Source organism: Alexandromys fortis, unplaced genomic scaffold, assembly GCF_014885135.2.
Source record: "Alexandromys fortis isolate MF-2015 unplaced genomic scaffold, M_Fortis_MF-2015_v1.1 scaffold_6, whole genome shotgun sequence".
NCBI classification, from domain to species: domain Eukaryota; kingdom Metazoa; phylum Chordata; class Mammalia; order Rodentia; family Cricetidae; genus Alexandromys; species Alexandromys fortis.
Window position 1 is genome coordinate 23,893,326 of NW_026067902.1, and position 24,413 is coordinate 23,917,738.

Sequence of the window (24,413 nt, forward strand, 5' to 3'; positions counted from 1 at the left end):
TTTATCAGACCTCAGGATCTATCTCTACCTGCCTCCCAACATGGGCTGCAGGTACCCTTGGCCAATCCTATGAGGGGGGTTGTGAGGGTGGAGCTCTAAACCCAGGCTTCCATGATTGTGCAGCAAGCACTCTTACTCACGGAATCATCTTCCAGGCCAAGGGCACTGCTGCCTTCATTTGATGTTGGATTGGAAGAAGGAAGAACATACGATGCCATTTCAACTTCCTGGGTGAACACTTTTATCTTTCTTCCTTTTCACTTCAGTTCATTGACCTTTAGGCAAGAAGAAAAAAAATAAAGGAAATGTAAGAAAACTGAAAAAAATAAGGAGGAGAAATGGAGGCTCCTGCCATACAAGGGCCAATAAGAGAAAGTAGCAGAGTAAGCAACATTGCACTTTCCTTAGCTGAGGTCTAGGGGAAATTGAGACCTCAAAGATATCATGAAGTTTGTCAGACAGTGAAGTTCATTTAGTTTATATGTACTGCCCTACAGTTTCATATATTGCAGGGTTGGTTCCCATTGTGGGTTTGTGGTTATGACAGAGTCCTCAAAGTGGTAGAACATAGTGAAAGGCTTTTAGGTCATTGGACACATCTCCCAGAAGGGATTGAAGTATTTCTCATGGCAATCAGTTGTTATGAAAGTCCCTAAATAGGAATACCTGGCTCTCTGTCTTCCTATCTGAGATGTGATAGCTATCTTCCTTGCACACATGCTTACTTCTACTACTATGATGTCATTTGCTACCAGGACTTCAGAAAGGACTGGACATTTAGGGTCACCCGATCTGAGATGGTCAGCTTCTATGACTGTGAGTAGAATCAAGTTCTTTAGCTTGTTCCATACGTTTTCTTGTAGGAGTGAGCTGTGGAGATAAAGTTCTCAGAGAGCCAAGTAACTTTACAAAAACATCTTTACTCCAGAGGGTGACTCTCATTCAATTTTTGCCAAATTCTATAAAAATAGAGTCAAGGTGAATGAGTCTACTGCTTCCTGGACCTGTTCTTCTACTTGCCTTCTTCCAGCCATCCTTGTGAAGTCTACTGTCTCTCCCATCCCAAGCCATAGGCCCTCATAAAACTTGGGTAATGTGAAAACCACGTTATAAGCACCTCTCCTAGACTATGTGAATCCCACACAAATCCAAGTCATCCCAGTGCCAAAGACTTAGCATATTTTGTACAGCTGTACTCTACAAAGAGTGAAAATATCACAGGAGAGTTACAGTAGTTGATTTACAAATTATGTAACAAAATACTGAATCTGAAAAAAAAAAAGCCGAAGATATTTTCAGCTTATCCAGTGATCAGTAAACATATGGGATGCTTTATATAAAGTGTCTCATTTGGTTTACATAACCACCCAAGGAGGTATATATAATTATCTTCCCTGTTTTATAGTTGAGGAAAATAAGAATGAGACTTTTCCTTGAGGCGAGGTCAGCCTAGACCTCACTATAGAGAGTTAACTGGCCTCAAACTTGCAAATATCCTCTTGCCTCTATTCCCAAGTGTTGAGATTTCAAGCATGAGAACTTTTTAAAAAATTATTATTATTATTGGTAGGTTAGATAACTTGTTCCCATTGGAAGTAGGCTGAGGTTCTTACTAGACCTGTTTAAATCTAAAACCAAGCTAGATATTTAACAGTTTGATATAAAGTCTCCTTGTGGGGATTTTATCAGAGGTTGGTATGATTGTATTGTTCAGAAGGGAAGCACATTAAAGAGCATCTCCCACTTATTTCATTATCATCCTCCCTTTCCTTGCAGCATCCTGAGCCACCTGGAGAACACCACTCCCCGTCTAGTCTCTAGGTGGGTGACATGCCTCATTTCCTCTGCCACTCATCCTCATTCTCTCTATTCCCTTTCAGGGGTGAATCCCAATTAAAGAAAGTCTCACCCCTAACACTCCCAAAGTAGAAGACATTAACATATCTTAATGTTTTAGTCCTGTGATACTGTCGTTTTGCCTCTAAAACATTGGAGTAAGAGAAGCATATTGTGAGGTCTTTTTTATTCTTCCTCAGCAGGACCCAGAAGGAGCCAGAGATCTCATCTTTTATCATTACCTCTTTTCTCCTGTGTCCTCTGTAAGGACAGATGCTGTTTTTCAGTGCTTTTCACTGCGGTTATGAGAATATAGCATAGCACATGCAGAGGGCCACAAGACGATGTGGGCTGTAACCTCTTGGGTTCTTCCCAGAACTAAGACTCTAAGCTCCTACTTGAAATATAGCTCATTCTTCATGCATTCTATTCCAAATGTGTTTCATTCTGAGCACATACCAAATACATCAGTACTCAGTTATAGTTTAATTGGCCAGCTCTCCGAGTACCCTAAAACAATAGGAGAAAGCTTTGTGGTAGCTAATTGCAATCATGTTGAGACCTCGAAGTGGAAGATCTACTGATTTGCCGTTCCCTTTGTTCTCAGTTCTACACTTTACTGAAACATGACACGTGTGGGTATTCATGCACTTCTAATATCAAGTTTAGTCCAGGGACAGAGCATGTGTTTTCTTCATTTGTCAGACTTTTAAATCCACTCTTCCCAATCTTCACAAATGGAAAAGTGGCTACATGGGGAGTGAGCATAATTCCTTTCCTTCTTATCCCACTACCCAAGTGCCTCTTAAAACAGATCGTCATGTGGGCCTAATTGGTAATGCACAAGCAGATGCATGGTTAGCTGCCCAATCGCCCAAGCAACTGGGTCGCAATGGGTGTAGATGTATTTTTCGTAGACGTTCTGCTGGCAAATAGCACCCATGCTTTAGCCCACGGAAAACAAGCTGTGGTTTGTTTGATGTTTTAGGTTAGGGAGTGGCTGGCAGCGTTCTGTGAAAAAGTGAGACTTTCAACACTGTAAGTCATTTGCTGACTTTATTTAACAATATCTAAACCATTTAAACCAACAGTATCATATAGCTTGGCACATTCTACCACTACAGATCTTCCGGAAAGGATGAAATGGCCAAATATTTACATGCATTCCGTTTTCTTTACATATTTGTATTTCTACCATTTTGAAAATTAGAATATAAACATTCTGTTTAAAAATCTGTTCTCCCCCACATACTACATATTCAAAGAGCAAACACACTTTCCCTTTAGTAAGTGTGTGTATATATATATAAACATATACAAATATAAATAATTCTAGGTGTCTCTTAGTTTCTACACTTTAAATATCTAGGTCTACCTAAATAGCCCAACCCTTTGTTTTATGATGCAAAGAAAAATTATAAAAATCTGCTGTCCCTATAATTACATTGCCCTTTGCCGTCTCTTAAAAAGGAAAAAAAAAAAGGTGTGTGTGGGGGGGTGTTCAAATTTCCCCCCTGTTTTATTTGCACCCTATTAACAACTGTTACTGGAGCTTTAATTATGCCCCGGTGATTGTGGAGTTGTGGCTGACTTGTGTCATTTTCCTCCCAGGGGATGCCTTATAATTACCAGCATCCATCGTGGCTGCCTGTGAGCTGATGCTTTTTTATTACCAGTTCAATAATCACTGCATGCTTGTGAACATCTGCTCTGCAAGCCATGCATCGGGGGGCCCAGCGCCTGTCACTTGATGTGCCCTCACCACAGTGACCTTGGTGCCCCCTTCTTCGGTTTATATCTAATTTGTTTACTAGAGGGTCTGTCCAGAAAGTCTCCCAGGAAGGCAATTAATACACTACATTTGCAAACAAAAGGAAAATTTGCCCTTTCTCTCCTTTCTCTTTTTCCAGGTTATTGTCTTCATCTTAAAGTCCATAATTTCTCTTCCGAGGAGAATGACTCTGTTTGGGACTTCAGAACACAAGGCGAATATCAGAGAACATTCCACCTGCTTATATGGGAAGCAGGTAGACCCTTTGGTGGGCTGATGTCTCCTGAAAATATGAAAATGTGAACAGCCAGTTACAGACTGATAGCTTATATGGAATACTTCATTCTTGTCAAGGGAGGGACCATTCATGTGCCCCATTTTATTTCACGTTCTTAGCTTCCCATCTCATTTTCTCTCCTACTCTACGCAAGCCTCGCTGCCCTTTGTTTTCTAGGATAATTCTTCCCACTGCAGCCTTTCTCCTTCAAGACTCTCTGTCTTCTTCTTCTGTCTTTTCCTATTGCTTGCCTGCTTACTTTAGAACTCCCAGATTAGAACAGATGCTTTTCCTCATGACAGTGCTTCTGAGTCACGACTTGTCACTAATAAAACTAACGTGCATACTCTTTACTAGTCTTTATGGGTCTAATATATTTTTTAAAAAATAAACCCTGGAGTTCTAGCGTCAGCTAGTTTTTAAGTATTGTTAAACTTATTCTTAGGTTTGGAGTCCATGATCAAACTTGACCATGTGATCATTCAGTGTGCACACTTACTTCTTTCCTTTAAGGTTCAAAGGAAAGTGATGTCACAGATCGCTTTACCAGATTCTGCAACTAGTGGGTAGGCACTTGTTAAACACCCTGAGCTTCAGCAGTTCCTAACGCCTCAAAATTGAGAACTAGCTTACGTAAATTCTGCAGCAGTGCCAAAGAGAAGGAAGCTTGTCTGTTCTGCCCTTGTTACTGGCCAAAGAGAGCAGTGGGAAAGAGACTGAACTATGTTCTCTGTACCCTAAGGGTCTGGTACTCTATTCAGTCCATAGGATACTCTGACTGGCAGATGGCTGGACAAAAGGTGAAATCCTATTTTAGAGAATATATATATATATATATATATATATATATATATATATATATATATATATATACTAACATAAAATAAAACATATAAACATGAGACAGAGAGAGAGAGAGAGAGAGAGAGAGAGAGAGAGAGAGAGAGAGAGAGAGAGAGAGACAGGGAAAGTGCTTGCAAAGACTATCATTAAAACCTGTGCTTTAAGATACCTACAAAGTGTATCGAACATCTGCAGGAGAAATAGGGACAAAATTTGCACCCAGGAGGCAAGGACCCAAAAGAACTAATACTCGCTATGATGCTCAGCTCCACTTCTTCTTCAAATAACTTCTAATCAAGGAGCTTTGGATTCTGCTGCTCCAGCTGTACCTGGCACCCACATTTAGCATGGAGTAAGAGAGACATCAGAATCTTGTAGCCTACACAGGGCTTAACTTGCCAAACTTCTTTCAGAACAAACACCTAAGCAGCATCTAATGAGACTGTGGGATGGTATCAATACCAACATGATAATACAGGTCTTGAAATTGACTTGGAGAACCTAGGAAAGGGAACCCCAGGAGAGGAGAATGGAGGGAGAAGGTGAGGCAGAGGGAGTCAAAAGTACATGAAAAAGAAGGCCACAAAAAAAGGATGGAGGCCATAACCAGCAAACCTGCAGTTGGAAAATTAATTTACTACAGATGAAATGAAAACATTAGTACAATATGGAAATTACTTTTTAAAAAGTTGTGGCTAGGATTCACAAAGAATATTTGACCAACTTATTAAAAGAAATAATAAAAATCAAAATTAAAGATAATCATGTTATGAAATTTAAATTCTAAAATGAAAAAAGAATACATGGAATTTTTAATTGAAATTTAAAATCTCACACATTAAACTTTAAACTAAATGCAATTTAAACTGGAAAAAAATCCCTTTTCATGTAGTATCATAGCTCCCAGGTAGGGAAGGTAGCCACTGAGGCTCTGGTGTATGTCTAATAAAAATTCCAGTAATATGTTGGCAAAATGGCAAATAGGTAAAATTGTAGAAAGCCATCCACACTTTCAGATGTTGTTCTATTGCTGAAGCATTGGAAATTATCCAAAGGAATGTGGGTTTTGATTCACATTGTATTGTAGGCTCCTTACTTTTATAAGTCTTGGTGTTTTTAGTTGTACTGTATCTCCAATAATGGAATATTAATGTCTTGGTTAATGGTTTTTTTTAACTCATGTGAAGGTCTGGGCACTTTATATGATGCTTTTTCAGGGCAAGAAGTACCTGGCTTGCTGCTCCAAAATGTGGAAGAAGAGAAGAAGGATTAAGCAAAGGAAGGATGAGACGGGAATTTCTACTCTGGGATTTGTGAATGTATGCTCATATTTAAAGTCAGAATCTCAAATGCTCACCTAAAGTCCGCATTCTCGAAGCTGTGATCCAGTGTGCCCAACTGCTGCTGTTTCCTGGGCTTCCTTGCCATTCTTGAATCCTGAGTCTTCTTCTGTTTTCTTCTTTTGTTCTCCTGCTTTCAGCTTTGCCCTCCTCTCCAAGACTGTTTGATATCCATAGCCATCTTCAGGACCCCTTCCTCCCAATGAGCTCAAAGGGATGCTGTCCCTTGACTTATCATTCCTAGTGCAAGAGGGATGAGCATCCTTGGGTAATGTAAGTAATAGCAGAATGAAGCATCAGGCTCTTCGGATCCAGGTGCTGCCAGGATCATATTTCCAGTGGGAGGGGGAGTCTACTATGAAACCTCCCATGAGGAGACGAAGGGAGTACCTGGGTCTTGAATACTGCTCATCACTGTGTTCTTCAGGGGCTGGGCTCAGGGTTAGCTCCCCATGTTGTATGATCTTGACACTGAAGAAGATATCATTGACTGAAAGAAAAACTAGATCATAGGGCCTAGTTCAAATGAAAAGATAAAGATAAAATTTTTTTGCATGAAAAATTACTAAGAATTCCAAGATAGTAACAGCAGAGCCAACACAAGTGGTAGGTCTATGAGGGTGGCTCTAGACGCACCAGCTAACATGAGGCACAGGAGTGGTCACTGCTGAAGGGGTTCCCCAGGAGAAAAAAAAAGCACATAGGGGACCCAGAAAAGAAAACCTTCTGCAGTTTTCACTACGTCCCAAAGGACTTCAGTGATTACGGAGCGAGCAAGAAAAGAGAAAGTATTTCAAGGGCCTGCCTTTATCTTCATAGATCTGGGGATCCTGGATGGATCTAGAGCCAATGAGGCAAGAAATGGATACCTTGGCATGAGGAGCAGAGGTCAATGGAGTGGAATTAACCCACCTGCTCAGATAGAATTCAAACTCACAGTTTATGACACTGACATCTTTTTATTTATATTTTGCATTCAGAACTTAATTTCCATTGATAAGTCACCAGAATACGTAGTTCTTGTGTCAAGAAGAAAACCAGCCTTAAGCTCAAGTGTCTAATCATTGAACCCATCCAATAAGCATCTTCTAGCTCTGAAGCTCTGTCAGATTAGTTTTTTTTAATTTTTATTTACCGTTCTCACAGTCTGTGTGTATCTTGAACTGTTTCCCCTTCAATTTTCTATTTCAAAACCCAAAACAAAATGCACTGAGTCATTCATTCTGTAGTTGTTAGTTGACTGAAAACATTTCATTAAAGCAGAGGATTAAGATGCCTTTGACAGACAAACCCATTTGGCCTGTTCCTGCTCTGGGCAGATCTTTGCCTTCCGGCTTTGTTACCTGAGTGGCAAGTGATTGAAACTGATTGGCAGATGTGGCGATGAAAACCCCAGTGCATCAAACCCAGATTTCATGCTTCTACACATGTGACATTTTAAACTAAGAGAAAGGATTCACCACAGGTTGATTATACTAAGTCTAAAAGGACACTGCCCTAACTGGGAAGCATAGCAGGCCCCTTCTCTGTGGTGCTTGAGATGTAAACCTATGGGAGACTCACAATGCTCGACTCGGAACTTGAACTTTGAAGGAACATGGAGAATGCCGCCACCACAGAATGTCTGCCCAAGGACTATTCCTTACGCTGCACTGTTTGCAATGATAGTGAAGGAGTAGGGATGACAAGCAGACACGGTGACCTCTGAAATCTTTCTGCTTTATTTTTATTTCTAGCAGATGTGTACTCCAGAAACATCTTGGAGTGTGGAGCATAAACACCATGGAGACAGAGGAGTGGTTCATGTTTCCTCTCCTTGGTGTATCTCCTTGCACTGGGATGGTGTTGCTGAAAATGTTACACCAAACCCTGTACACGTTGCGTCTCAGAATGATAATCCATGAAGACAGGGATTTCAGTATTTTTTGCTGCTGTATTTCTCCATAAACTTTAGTAATTCAGGATATTCTTTGTGTCCTCGTGGGGCTGGAGAGATTTCTGAGTCAAGTGTGTGTCATGGGAAAAGTTAGGCAGGGCAGCATGCATGCGCAGCCAACACTGGGGAAGCAGGGACAGACAGATCCCTAGGGCTTGCTGCTCGGGCAATCTAGCCCAACTGCTGATCCCCAGAGTTGGGGAGAGACCCTATCTCACAAAATAAAGAGCAAACAAGAAGAAATCTGCATTGACCTCTGGACATAGCACCCACACAAGTTCACCTGCAACCCGTGTGCAGGTGTACGCACACATAAAAAATACTCTGTATCCACAGTGGTAGCATGGGATGCCCTACCCGGTCCTTTCACTTCCCTTTGAATATACTCCTTATACCTGAACTGTTCGTTTCACTGCTTCACAAATCTTACAAAGGAAACTTAAAGAAGGTTTTGTTCCAGCTTATAGTTCAAGGATATAATCTGTCACCACTAGGAAGTCATTGCAGCAGGTGCATGAGGAGGTTGGTCACGTTTGGGCACCTACAGTCAAGAAATAGATGGGCATAGATCCTTGTGGTCTGCTTCCTTTCCCTTTTATGTGTACAGCCTGGTACACCATGGAAGGATGCTGCCCGTACTCAGTGAGTCGTCTCACCTTGATTAACACAGTCTAGCTAATCTCTCATGGACATGCACAAGAGATTCATTTCAAATTTGATAAGTAAGTCTAAGACTTATCAAATTGATAATCAATATTAGCTATATCAGTCTCCAACTTCTCAGTATCCATATGGTGACTTTATGAGCCCTTTCTGTGAAAATGGTTGTTTAGCCAAAGAGCAAGCATCCTCCCCTAAGATATTCCAACCTATAAGTGGGTGACAGATTTGATCTATGCAGGTGGTAGAAACTATTAGGTTACAAAAGTTAAAAATGTGCCTATGTCATATTGCCTCATGTCTCAAACACCCAATATTTTAGCACATTTTTTTTAAATTCTTAGTATCAAGGAATTTATACACTACATGAATTTTTCCCAATAAAATCACTTCATCTTAAAGACCTAGCTCACAAACCCTCTGGAATAAAAGTCAAGATAATTATCCGTACATGTATCATTGAAGGTCTTAGTTGACTGAGCACCAGATTTCAGAGAGGCAAACTTACTCTGAAGGACTATTCAAAGAATGATTGATATCATTCAATGGTTAATAAAGTCCTTACTTCATGTGGGCATTGATATTTATATATTAACTTGTTCAAAGCTCCATGAACTAATTACTGTCATTTTGAAATGAGGACTTGTCCGAGACATCATTCTGAGAATCTTAGTAGGAACTCCAGACTGAGACCATAAGCAGTCAAGTCCTCATCCTAATCCTGTGCCATCTAAACATACTTCTGACTACACCAGAGACATCAACATTTTTTGGATCCCAAGAAGCTAGCTGTCGTCTAATCATCTGTTTTAATCATTGAGTACAGCCTGTATCTGCATATGCCAAGTTTATCTGCTACCTGTTTATGTGCATAATAAATAATAAAAACCACTGGGATAAGGAGAATTTTCCCATTAAAAAGCATGAATTCTGGGCTGGGCAGGAAATAGAGCTCTGTGGTAGAGTGCTTGCCTAGAATCCTAGAATGTGTTAAGTCCTGGGTTCGATTTCTAGTATGAGAGGAAGAAAAGTGAAAAAGGGAGAGAGAGAGAGAGAGAGAGAGAGAGAGAGAGAGAGAGAGAGAGAGAGAGAGAGAGAGACCCTTTGTAAGCCGAAACTGTAAGAAGGTTATAGATAAACGGGGTTATAACAAGCTGTCAGTACAAAGTAAACAGCAGAAAGATCGCATGACCAGTCGGTCCTGCAGATAGGAGGCAGCCCCACAGCCCTGGGCTGGACTTTTGTACTTTTGTACTCTGCCTAGAGAAGTGAGTGGTAACTGGCCATGTGTTGTTTCGCGAAAATACTGATGTACCACTCTGACTTTGGGAAGTGTTTTGACAACCTCTGTCTTAGTTAATTTTTCCAACAAAATAGAAATGTGTCTGGTAGATGAACTGTACCCAGCAGTGGGTAGTTAAAACTCGTGCCCTAGGTCACACACAAGGACACATCTCAGAGTGGACCTTAGTCCCCCTCTGGACTCTAGATAGTCCTTTGCAAATATGCATGCATTCCCCCTAAGTTATCTACAGTGTCTCCATTTTTTAACCTCTCGGATAGGGAAGGTCCTTATTACTGTGTCCCAGAGAGCAGAAGCATGAAACTCGGGGCCAACTGACTAACGCCTGGTGGACTCAACACACTTTCCAAAGTGTCTTCTTGCGGTGCCTGCAGGAGATGCACTCCTCTGCGAGTGTTCTTTGAATGTATAGCCTCAACTTGGGCACTGCTAGGTTCTGCCTTCTTTCTGAGAACTTGGTGGGTGGAGAGGTGGGAAGTCTCCCGCAACTACCAATATTTTCCTCTAGGAGGAGCCCCGCCGCCCAGCGGAGAGTGACACGCACCAACTCCTAACTCCTTGCCAGAAAGCTTCATCCCAGCCCCGCGGAATGAGTAGCGGGGGCGGCGCTCGACCTCCCCGCAGCAGCGGGTCCAGAGCCGACTGCTCTCAACTCCCGCTGCAGGTCTCTTGGGCAGCCTGTAACCGGGCAGCGGCGGCCCCTCGCTGAACCCAAGGCCAGCCGCCTTTTCCCACCCCTCCCCTCCCTCCCTCTCCTCTCCCCTCCTCCCTTCCCGTTTCACCCCGCCCCCTTCCTCCTCCCCAAGCCTGACAGCCCACGAGCTGCCAAGCAGGGCGCAGCCATGGGAAGAGGAGGCGGTCTAGGGAGCGGCGGCACCGGCAGAGGCGGCTGCTACAGCGGTGGTGGCGGCGGCGACGGCTGCTGCTGAGCCCCGGCGGCCGCGGGGACCCCGGGCTGGGGTCACGCGGGCCTGAGGCCTCGGCGCCGGCGGCCCCCACGCGGACGCGAACCCGCGCTCTGTCTCCTGAGGCGAAGCTCCAAGGTACTGGAGGGAGACTTCGGGGGAGTCNGGACTGGAGAAGGAGGGGGAGAGGAGTGGGGGGAGGGGAAGAGGAATGGGAGGAGGGGGAGAGGAGTGAGGGGGACTGAGAGGGAAATGGGAGGTGGAGAGGAGGCAGAAATTTTTTCAATAAAAAAAATAAAAAAAAGAATAAAACTCCTTAAATTTTTCTCCTTGATAGAGAGTGTAATCTTACCAGATCATCATTAATTATCCACAAATAATCTTCAATTGTCTTTATCATAGTTAATACCAATTTTAATTTGAAATTAAAATTTGCATTTTATGACTTGGTTAAAGGCCTCTAAAGTATGTGACAACAATATATGTAAGTGTTACTCACATGTCTGAAAAGAAATGGTTCAGGTGCAACATACACAGCTAAAGGTGCACAGCTAGCTTAACTTTCCCCGTCTACAGAAAGGTTTGAACAATACCCAACCTGGGATGATATTGTGAGTTATATACTAACATTGTGTAAATTGCCTAGGATAGTTTTAAAACTGGCAGATACCCTATGTTGTCATAATTCTGAATAGTCCTTGTCAGAAACTGAAGGATTACATCACTGACAATAAAGATTATTTAAAGTGGAATTTAAATTATCTTTGATAAAAAGGCACTTTTGTACAAGTCTTATTTAGTTTGGACAACATATTAATATTCAATTTTTACCATCCAGTCATAAATATATACTTACTATTGAAATACACATATAAATGTGAGGAGAATGAATCCTTAGTTTTTGAATTGTGAAAGAAAGGAAGGCTATTGAGTAAACATCAGTTAGGCAAACTTACATAACTTTGAATTTTACATTGCCTTTCATGGATTTTCTACACTAAAAAAATAGCTTCCTTCACAAGGAATGCAATTGAGAAACTGAGTTAAAAGTGAGCAAGTTAAGAACACTCAATCCTAAACTCGATGTATTCATTAAACCCTCTTTTCAGGACTCGGGGAGGTATGAAGAAGAGGAGACAGAGAGAGTCTAAGAACCAAAAGAGATGAAGGCCTCTGCAGAAACACTGTCTTCCAGACACAGCAGATTGATGTATATATGAACTCATAGAGACCATGGCAGAATGCACAGCGCTGCACAGATAAAAGCCAGACAGGGTCCCAGTGCTGAGACGGGGCAGTAGACATGAAACTCCCATCTCTAATCAGAAACTATCTGAAATTGATAGCTGCTCATAAAGAAAAAAATTAGCTTTCTCCCAATGGTATCTCATGGGTATATTAATCACCCAATGACCAGTAGATGGCTAGCACAAAACAAACTCAGTGATTTTTCTCTGCCAACTTTGTGTTTCATTTGCTTTGTTTGTGTATTTTTGTCTTATTTGGACTTTTGCTTGAATAGTGTGTTTTACAATTGTGTGTGTGTGTGTGTGTGTGTGTGTGTGTGTGTGTGAGAGAGAGAGAGAGAGAGAGAGAGAGAGAGAGAGAGAGAGAGAGAGAGAGCATACGCAAGCGCATGAGAGAGAAAGAGAAAGAGAGACAGTTTCCTGTGTTTTTCCCCCTTGTTTGGATGTTTTGTCTGTTTGGGGATTTTTATTTGTTTCTTTATTTACCTATTTGTTTTCTAAACACAGAGAGAAAGAAATCATGGACTGGTGGGTTGGGATGATCTGGAAACAGTTGAGAAGCATGGTCAGAATAGGTTACATGACAAAAATTTGAACTAAGAGAAAAGAAGTTATTTTTTAATTGAAGGGTGGTAACTTCATCCTGAGCAAATGTCACTTTAACCATGGTACCCATCCAGTTGTTTACCTACCTGCATCCTGGTCTTTATCAGAAGCCATTATAGACCATTAGAAAGTCTGTAATGAACAAGACTGAACTAATAACATACACAAGAATACAAGGTGCCATGTAGAGCTCAATAGAAATCAATAATTTTTTAAAAAAGAATACAAGGTGCTAATAATAAGCTTGCCTAGTCCTCATTCAGTCTGGGTTTCTACAAATCACGGAAATTATCTGTATACTTCCTTTCTTAATAATTTATAACTTCTAGTAAAAAACAATTGGTTAATAAAGTAGTTAGGAAATTAGACTTCAAGGGCATTGCAGTGTATGTTCCAATACTAAGTCATTATTTACCCATGGACAAGACACTCCATACACTACTATAAACTTATCTCGTGCCAGAATGCTGTCAGAAAATTATTACTTATCTCAGAGGCTGTGACAAGAACTGAGTTCATCGGGCACCTTTTTGGGCATCACATAAAAACTACTAAGTGAAGGCTGGCCATTAGTAAGTGGTCCTTCATGTTTAGCTGAAGGAATTTGGGGGTACTTCAAATAAGTCTTATGATTTAATTAGTTTTTTCCATTTTCCAAACTTAATGTCTCTAAAGTTTTTTTTCTAAATCTACTTAAAATATAGTCTTAAAAATCAGACCTAAACAGAGAACTCTCAACAGAAGAATCTAAAATGGATGAAAGACACTTAAAGAAATGTTCAACATTCTTAGTCATCAGAAAAATGCAAATCAAAACAACTCTGACATTCCATCTTACACCTGTTAAAATGGCCAAGATCAAAAACACCGATGACAATTTTGCTGGAGAGGTTGTGGGGTAAAGGAAACACTCCTGCATTGCTGGTAGGAATGCAGTCTGGTACAGCTTCTTTGGATATCAGTATGGCAATTTCTCAGAAAAGTAGGAAACAACCTTCCTCAAGACCCAGTAATACCACTTTTGGGTATATGTCCAAAGGGCGCTCATCCGTGCCACAAGGACATGTGCTCAACTATGTTCATAGCAGCATTGCTTGCCATAGCCAGAACCTGGAAACAACCTAAATGCCCCTCGACCAAAGAATGGGTCAGGAAAATGTGGTACATTTACACAATGAAATACTACATAGCAGATAAAAATAACGACATCTTGAACTTTGCATGCAAATGGATGGAGCTAGAAAACATCATTTTGAGTGAGGTAACCCAGACACAGAAAGACAATTATCACATGTACTCACTCATAGGTAGTTTTTAAACATAAATCAAAGAAAACGAGCTTACAAAACACAATCCCAGGGAACCTAGACAACAATGAGGATCCTGAGAGAGACATGCATAGATCTAATCTACATAGGAAGTAGAAAAAAAGATGAGATCTCCTGAGTAAATTGAGAGCATGGGGACCTTGGCAGAGGGTTAAAGGGGACGGAGAGTCAGAGAGAAGTGCTGCGCACCGGGCCCCCTTGTCTGCGCTCTGTGCACTAGACCCCAGTTCGCGAGCTTTGAGCAAAGGACTGGTGGAGGTTGAAGACACAGATGAAGAGACAGACCAGACCGACACACACAAACCTTTAACACTGAAACCAAAGGCCCTAGAATGCTCTCTTTATTGTGTTCAGGGGCAGATTATATAGAGGTAGCCACGCCCCAGCCAAACCCACCAGAAACCACTCTCCTGCCATCAGGAACTCCTGAAGGTCTCCTGCTCAGAGCATCTGTAGGCACTCAGATCCGGGGAAAACAAGTTGTTTACAAGAAATTCGGGATCTGGGGTCTCACTGCTCCCAACAGAGAAGAGCAGGGAAAAATGTAGATTTTAAATTTAAAAATCAATTTAAAAATTTGAGATTTAGGCTGGGCGGTGGTGGCGCATACCTTTAATCCCAGCACTCTGGAGGCAGAGGCAGGCGGATCTCTGTGAGTTCGAGGCCAGCCTGGTCTACAAGAGCTAGTTCCAGAACAGGAACCAAAAGCTACGAAGAAATCCTGTCTCCAACCCCCCCCCAAAAAATTTGAGATTTACTAACGACTATAATTTTTCAAGTAGTGACCATATAACATTGTCTTATCAATAGACTAAATCTACATGGATATTTGTTTCATTTTGTTGTGTTTAAGCAATCAGTGCTATTTCTTAGGATTCATTAACATATCAAAAGCATGATGCTTTATTTGATAAGAGATTATAATACGCTTATTATAGCTTAGTCTTTTTCCTATGCAATTAACTGTTAGCCATGGGAACACCATTAGCTGTCCCACTTGAGGAGGATGAAGAGATGAATTAAATAGCAATATTTGCCATCTATCATGATGCCCATGTCATTTCTACAATTAATTTCAGCTTTAGAAGTGTGTCATGGATATAGAAATTGTAAATTACCTCCTGAGGGCTCTCAAAACAAATTCTGTTAGTTTATCAAGTTTTTAGAAGTCTTTGTAACCATAAAGAAAGATTTGAAACAGCTTTACAAGGTTGAAGATGCAACGTTTAGAGCTAACAAACTAGACACCTGGGTAAAATCTAAAGACCCAGAACTTGTGTGAGATTTCTGAAATCTGTACAATGTTAGAGCCAGCATGTGCACAGATGCCCTGAAAGTTTCCATAGAGTATCGTTTATACAGGTCCAAGAGTTCTTATGATCCACAGAAGGTGGATCATCACACACCAGTCTCTTTGGTACAAGGAGGCAAACGTTGCCTCTCTTATCTTTCATCCCAGCACAAGTCAACACTCTTACTCTCCATGGCTTCACAGCCAACAGTAGTCACTTGGGGCAGAATCTGTGACTTGGTACTTTGTTGGCCAATTCTTACACACAGAGTACATCTAAGTTGTATCAAACCTCATAATCTCCTACTTAACTCCTTCTTTAATGTTATGTGCATTTTTCTGAGTTGCAAAACCCATTTCTGTTATTTTTATTCGTCATCACAAAAATGACACGACCCATTTCTCCTTACAGTCCTGATGTGGTTCCCAAAATACAAGAGATAACACATACCCTACAGAGAGCCTCCACTCTACAGAGGGCCTATAGCCTACAAAGGAACTATAATTTACAGAGGGTGTTTATTTCTCAGAAATGCCAACTTTATGTTTAAGTGCAAAATTCTTAGGTAGCATACATCATGTGGTCCTTCCTTAGAAAAAAATAAACAAAAAACTCATTAATAAGGTTTTTTTTATCTCAACAGAAAATGGGAAAAGTTTTTAAAGAACATCATCATTTACAATTAAAACTCATAATGTTACCCACAAATAGCAACATCATTTCACTTTACTGTTGTCTTCCATCTCACTAAAAAATTATTAAGTAAGGGCTGTGTCTGAGTGATACAGCATATCCCTAAAATGCATGAGGATCTAAATCAGCACACACACACACACACACACACACACACACACACACACACACAAAGCAACTGAAAGTTATAACTTCTGATTGTAGGAGTCAGAGGGAAAAGGACATTACAGGAAAACCCACAGAACCACCTAAGCAGGGGTCATAGGGGGCTCATAGAGTCTAAATGACAATCAGGGAGCCTATATGGGTCTGACCTAGGACTTCTGCATATGTGTTATAATTATGTAGTGTGGTGTTCCTGTGGGACTCCTAACAGTGGGAACAGAGGGTGTCTCTAACTTTTTTTTCCTGTATTTCAGACCCCTTTCCTTCTCCTGGGTTGCCTACTACAACCTTAATACGAAGAGATGTGTCTAGTCTTATGGCAACATGATATGCCATGCTTGATTGATATCCCTAAGAAACCTGCCCTTTTCTGAATGGAAACGAAGGAAGAGTGGATCTGGGGAAAAGGGGAGTTGGAGGGGGAATTGGGAGTAGATGAGGGGAGAACTATTTTCGGGATGTAATACGAGAGAAGAATAAATTTAAAAAAAATTATAACTTCTGTCCATTTACAATGCATGAAATAAAGCTTCAAATAAACTGGCAATGTTCTCTATTTTTATGATCAAAGATTCAAAATATGACTGTCTTCTCAGAAGCTGTATTATATTTAAATCCATACAAAAACTTTTAATTTCTTGAAGCCAATCCACTGTTCTTTTTTATTGCTCTATTACAAAAAAAAAAAAATAACAACAAAAAAAAACAACCCACACACATTTTCCCCAATGAGAATAAAGTATAAGTAATCCCTGCCACTCTCACAGACTTTTCCACTCCTTCTTCTTCACCCCAAAGCCGCTGTCATTTACAGCTGGATTGTTTGAATTTCTTGTACACAATGTCATGTTTGTCAGAGGAGACTGAGCAAACTACTCCTGAGTCCCTAGGCTAGCTTTGGACTAATTTATTAAAGGATTTCGTGTTTGAATTTATAAGAGATTGTCAATCCTTTCTATTCTCAAGGGTTCTCTTTTCCCAGATCCCAGGCTCAAAACGACTTCAAAGCCACATCTCTACCAAGTATCCTCTGTGAGTGACTGACTCAGGACAGCATGTCTGTCAAAAAAGGGAGCCCAATCTAGCATTAGCTTCGCTTTTACCTGGGCCCAGAGCTGAGCAAGCAAATGCATGCTGCGAGGAATATCTAAATATAAGAGAAGCTAGCAATGCTGTTTCTGAATACTACTCCAGATTTTAACAGACTTGGTTATGAATTTCACTCATCAACATGGGCCATACCAGGTGTGATTTCTGGCCACACAAAAGGAACTGATGCTCAGAAACCCACTGTGCTTTCAACGTGCAGTCCTGTCACAGACTTCACAGGTTTCTCTGCCACTGTGCAAACATGACCTGCCTTGATTATGTCCCTCTGAATCTATTCACAACTTTCTCAAGGTTACCATAGTTTGGCCACAGCCTGCTATACTGATTGACGAGTAAATCATGGAAAATCTTCTGCTACTCAAAATAATTCATTATTCTGCTTCTGTTTCTTCTCTTTAAGTCTCTGTGTAGTCATTTCAACCATGGTGTTCCTGCTCCAGAAACTAGCCCTGGCCATTTGCAAATATCTGTGTTCTCCTTGGGTTCAAACCTTGCCTGTGTAGGTAAGCTTTCCTAACAAAACTCTCCCTTTCTTGTCGAGTCTCTGAAGGCGTAAGTCACGAACAAGGCCACACCAGTTTGGAGTTATGATTAATAGGGTGTTATTTATTTAAAGGGGAAAAAACTTACAGATCACCATCCCAGACAACAGCCATCTGCACAACCAGGAAGGGAGTCTAGTCTCCAGCGGAGCAGGAAGAGAAGAGAGTGAGCAGAGGAAATAGCCACTTTTTTAAAGGGAGTGAGACCACGCCCCAATGGGCTGGTATCACAGCAGCTATTGGTTGGAGGGGTGGAAAGACCTCCCGCAACAAGTCTCCACTTCTTTTATCAAACTTGTCAGTGTTTGTCACTTTTAGAATATTTGCACAGGTTAGAAATTAATTCACTTAAAGCTCAAAACTCATGGATACTCTTGAAGTCACTGGATGAGTGTAAATCTTTTATGATTCCACAATAGATATTCATTATTTCTTGAAGAATGTTTGCCTTTTCTTTGTATTTACCTTCCATTATCTCCAACTTCTTTACTATGTTCTACCTCCCAGATTCTGTGGACCAGCTTTCATTCATGATAGGCCAAAGATCAATGAGAGCTTGGAGAAAGACTAGAATATCAGTGAGTTGCTGATTCTTTCTCTTCCATGATAGAACTAACACATTTGCTTCACTTTCTGGGCAGCACTCCATCTTTCTGCCCTCATTAGTCTGGACAGCACATCTCTGATGTCCCAGACCCTTGCTAATATCCCTGGACCTCAAGATCTCCTGCTTCTTTCCCTTAATTGTGCTTTTCTTCATTGAAATGGCTTTTATGTTAAACACTCCTCCACCACAGCATTAAAGTGCCATCTCTTTCTTGAAGAGCCTTGGGAAATACCACGAGGAGCGGAATAGGTTTTGTGACACCTCACCAAAAACTTGCCAGTTTTCCTCTTTTTATAAGAATAATCTCAAAAATATTTAAATAGAACTTTTTAAAACACCAAAATTAAACCTAATAATGATATGAATATCTTGTCATATGTGTGCTATGACTACCACCATTCATTATGTTTGAAACTAAAATGAAAATTTATTTAAAATAAATACTTATGAATTTATTTAAATCATGTAAATAGAACTACATTAATTAATCAGAATCCCTTCTAACTATGAAAAGAGTGGCATTTCTTGAATAATTTTGCAACTAGCGTTATGATAAAGGTTGCTAACTTGTCTATATTCAGCTTCTCCTAAAATGTTGTTCATATTCATTATGGAAACTGCAGTTGCTGATGCAGTGGGAAATCCAGTCTCATAAGGATGTTTATATAGAAAAGGAAAGAGTCCTGGAATGGCCCTTTCAGCTAATCACACTATTCCTCTATGATAACATATTAAATCTCAACTAAAGAGTGATAGTGGTGTAGAACCAGGAGCCTATCATGAGATATTTCTGTTCTGCTCCTTGTCCAATGCATAATTTTGTAATATAATAATCTGATAATGTAAGAAACAATAATTCTTTGGTGGGTCCTACAAGTTTTTCAGATGGTGCTGTGTCTTAGCACAAAATGTTCAAAATTCACATTTGATATCATCACCAATCAGATGAATCAGGAAGCTACTAACTTCATTAAAGTGATTAACAACTTTCCAAAATCATACAGCAATCACATAGTCTCTTCTTTGAGATTGCCATTGTACTCTGACTTGAAGTGGTAATGCTTTGTGCTTATTTCCTCCAAGCTGCTAAAACTGTACTCAAGGATTAACCCATACGGACATTAAAATCTGTTTTCTTGATTCACAGAGAACATGGTTAAAAGAACCATATTTCCTTTACTGAGAGCGGACGGAGGTAACAACCCAGAAATTACAAGCTCAGCGTGATGCCTTTACCCCAGTTCCTGTCACAGCAGTTGTACCCAGCAAAAGAGTTTATCTGTGTACTCTCAGGAAAAAAACAGTAGGACAGAAAGAAACAATGGGATTTATATAGTTTTCAACACTAGAACATTTCAGTAATGTGTACATTCTTAATAGTGAGTCAAGCCATCACCTGTACCATCACCACCACCAACAACAATACCAACAACTATCACCACCATCAGCACCACCAACGACATCAACAACTATCACCACCATCACCACCATTACCACTATCACTACCACCACCAACAGCAACAGCAATCACCACCATCACCACCACCATCACCATCATCACCTTCTTTGAGCTGATTAATAGGAACTGAAATATCTTGGACTCCTTAATATGAAACAAAATAGCAAGTCCAGCTGTGGTTGGAAGTGCCTTCAAGTTACCAGCTAAGTCTTTACTTCAGCAAGTCAGCTGATAATGTCATGGTTTTACCTTTGAACTAATTTTCCATCCAGCATCCATTTTACTGGGTCCATTGTAGAGTTAGTCTATAAGCTGCTTCAGTCATTTCTCTTTTCTAGTTGGAAAATTGGTACAAAACAATATGGGCTTTTTATGAACTCATCATTTAACACTTCCATTGAAGAACTAAAACCAGTGTGGATCAAAACCGGTGCCTGAATACCATTCAGACACATTCTAGTGCAGAGAACACACTAACCACTAACAGAGTTACTAATGTCGATAGTCAAGCATAAGAAAATTATCATTTTTCTTTTATATTTTCTCTAATTTAAGGATTACACTGTCCAAAGGATTTTATTTTGTGCTGCAATTTTAGAAAAAGTATGCAAGACCTCAACATAACAACATTAAGAAGGGGAATTTGGAACCAGCAAGTTGGCTCAGTAAATAAAAGTGCTTGGTCTCAAGCATGATGATTTGAGTTTAGTCCCTGGGACTAACATGGTGAAGAAGAAAGTCCATTCCTGAAAGTTGTCTTCTGTCCTCTGTAATACATGTGAATGTACAACCCCACACACAAGTAAATTAATTGATAGTAAAGTAAAAGCACAGTACAAGTTTTGTAACCTTTTCTTTATGTAATTCATAAGAGGACAAATTCATTCTCAAAAGGGTATGGACTTATTCACCAAAGTGTATAAATTCATTCACAAAAAGTATAAGTTCATTTTAAAGGTCCATTTGGCAAAGTTGATATATATCTAAAGTATAATAAATATTTTAATGTTCATTGTGCAGCAATTAGCCAGTATTAAATTAATTAAAAATGTCTCTCCTGACCTAGTTAGGTTTTCTGTATAAAATGTTTAAGATCTACTCAAACACAATGTTATAAATGGGTCATTGTGTAAGCACATTGTATCCAGAAATCTATCCTGTGTAAGAGAAATTGCTGACTGTTACCCAGCATCTCAAATTGTCTACATATTAGAATTTTAGAATAAATATTACTAAGAATTAAACAATTTAGAGTAGTTTTATATTCAAAATAACCTTTATTGTTATTTATTACACAAGTCACAAACTACACTTAAATTCTGGTGTCTCTACAGACTAAGAGAATATTTCAACCATTATATAGCATAATAATTGATTATAAATAATATGATGAGGGACTGTAGAGATGGCTCAGTGGTTAAGAGCACTGCCTATTCTTCCAGAGGACGCTGGTTCAATTCCCAGTCATCCACATGACAGCTTACAACTCTCTGTAACTCCAGTTTCAGGGGATCCCATACCCTCACACCGACAAACATGCAGACAAAACATCAATGCACATAAAATAAAAATAAATAAATGATTTTTTAAAAATCTGATGAAAATCAACTGGCAGATGTGATTGGAAATGAAGAGTTAATTTCTAAAACCATGTGCATATTTACACCCTTAAGTTAATACTTTAGGATTGTCCATTGAACAGCAGAACATACCATTCGCTTTCAGATGGCTAACACCAGCAAGTCACACGGCATCTAAAAATGTTCCCTGTATTGTCACAGGAAAATGAAGCTAAGAGGCAAATAACAGCTTAGCATTATTAAATGAATGCTTTCCCTTATACAGAGACCATGAAAAGGTCTTCAGAAACCCCAGGACTCCCCTGAGGCACAGTTGAGAAACACTGCATGGATATTGCTGTAGGAGAATTATCATAGCATTTGTATGTAAATTCCAAAATTTGAGCAGGGGAGTAACTTAAACATATTACACAGCAAATTAAAGCCTGCCACTACTGAAAGCAAAGGTAGAGATTTAAAACCTAATTAATCTCACCTTGGAGGTGGGACTCTTTCATGCTATGCTTGCCAACCAGTCACAAATTTGGTAAATATGGCTTCCTAAAGTGTTCACTGATATTTAAAAATGTCATACTAAATTCAGATAAACTTGAAATTTTTTTTAGTCATTGAAAAACAAGAGTCACTATGTTGGTTTCAGAAGATAATACACTAAACTGCCTAGCACAGTGTAGGTCTTTAGCAATATTAATTAAAAATCCATGGTTTTCTACTCAGTAAATGTCTTCCCCCCCCCCTCTCTCTCTCTCTCTTTCTCTCTCTCTCTCTCTCTCTTTCTACAGGCTAGAAGCAAGAATACAAACTCTGAATCATTCCCATCAATAGTCCTGAGTGAAAACATGGAGAAATATGCAATTATTTCGGCAACAAGTTGAAGTATTATGGATAAGAATCTGGCATGCAGTAGAGCTTACCTTGGATTTGGCACCAAATTTCAGGATTATGCTTATAAGGCTGTGCAATGAATCATGAAATTTCCATTTGCAAAGACCCTTGGGGTCTCGGAAGTTGGATGTTTTCAGAATTGCAGAGTCTAGGTGCCCCATTGGGTAGTTACCTTTTTCATTAATTAGTACTGCAAGGTATGGAGTATTTGCTTTGATAAATGGATGTCATTTCTGGCATTTGGATGATGCCACTGCCACAAACACTCTTTCAACTACTTTCTGAAGGGCAGTAAAAAAAATTTACTCTGAATTGATATTTTTCTGTTTGTACCTCTCAATGAACCCATCTCCACTGCCCTTAGGCAGACTTCTTTTTAAAAAAGAAATTCTTGACACAATTAAATCAAAACATGCCACATAGTGATCGCAGAGACAAATAAACAGTAAAACAAACATCAACCCTTTCTCAAAATGAACATCACCTTTCAAAGTAAGCTTCCTTCTCTTAGCATGGAGATTCCTGAAACATATGGTCCAGTACAGTGATAGATCCTGGCCATGAAGGGAAAAATGCTAAGCACCTGTTAAAAGAAAGCTGGTCTCATACAGGGTTTTCTCCAATATAACACAGAATTTGCATCTGACACCCTAGATTTTAAGCCCTTACCAAGCAGGAATATTTTCCTATTCTAGTGAATGATTTCAGAGTAAAGTTTGGTTCAGTTATTAGGAGTTAGTTTTCAATGAAACAAAATCAGATAATAAAAAAGTTGATGTAATAATTCAGAAAAGATAAACTGAAAAAATTATAAATCAAGAGCAAGGGGGAAGGGGGGACATTATACTATCGAATATGATGCACGGGGTCCTAGGTACCGATTTCTGTTTTATGCAAGGGCTAGGACCAAACCCAACTCCCTCTGCACCAGAGTGCACAGCACACAGAAAAGTAATCTAATGACGATGGTACAAGGCTTACTGCCAGAAATCAGAAGGTTTTAACAGCTCCTACAAGGCCAATACCTACAAATGTTGTGATCGCAAATCAGAACAGAAAGGAAAAACCTATAGAAATAAATGTAAACGCTGAGGCTGGTCTATAGACTGTGAATTCTGAACAACTGCAAACACGGCGAATTAAAAAAAACTAGTATAGAACTGCAATATAAATAGGAAATCATAGAACAACATAGTTGATGATGGACAGTGGCTTAACAAGTAAGAGACAACCAACAATTCCAAGGGGAAGACGGAGAATCATAGTGAGGCTCCATTATTTAAATTTAGTCTCTGTTTAGTATAAACTATTTTATATGGCACTAGATTCTTTTGCAAGCATCATTTTCTCAAGACAATGACATGATTCAAAGATGGAACTTCTCATGTGACATCAGAGTTTTATGGAGTTGGATGTTATTTGTTCTTGCTTCTGTTTGTTTGTTTTAGCATCGCTCTCGGGCTTTTTGTAGAGTAAACACTTTATGGGTTCTTCAGAGTGCCTGCACTTGGAGGTTTCCTGATTTCTGACAGTTTTGTACTTTAACTCTCTGTGAAGTGTCAAGGCAGGCAAAAGAGGATTAATATTAGACTGCCCTGTTTTTCTTTACTGACAGTTTGATGAATTCACTCAGAAATTTAGATCATTAATTTGACTATTTTTTATTTTGTATATTTTCCTTATTAATCTTATTTTTATTTTCCTTTCCTCCCCCTATAAATTAACACTGGTTCTGTCTACATAAACATTGGTACTTTATCTGCATACTGTCTTACTTGCTTTATCTTTGGATGTTTCTCTGGTTTCTTGATTTTTGTTTAAATATATCCACTCAGTCTTAAAAGCTGAATTGAGTCAACCCACTTGGCACTTTTTTCTCAGTCTTGCTATTGGACTTTCAGTATTTCTTTAGGCTTAGTTAAGAAAGAGATAGGGAAAACAGTTTGTTACAAAACAGAGGTGGATTATGGGAAGTAGACAAGATTGCCGGGCAAAAAATGGGATCTTGGGGGTGGGGTGGGAGGGGGG

At 39.8% G+C, this 24,413-nt stretch overlaps 1 long non-coding RNA gene across 2 annotated transcripts in view; it reads right to left on the minus strand.

Annotated features, from left to right (window-relative positions):
• LOC126496833 (uncharacterized) overlaps nucleotides 1–24,413 on the minus strand; it is a 186,524-nt gene that overhangs the window by 92,624 nt on the left and 69,487 nt on the right. For both annotated transcript variants that reach the window (XR_007590448.1, XR_007590449.1), the window contains exon 2: nucleotides 141–275. This is a non-coding gene — a long non-coding RNA (uncharacterized lncRNA). The remainder of the gene's footprint in view (nucleotides 1–140; nucleotides 276–24,413) is intronic.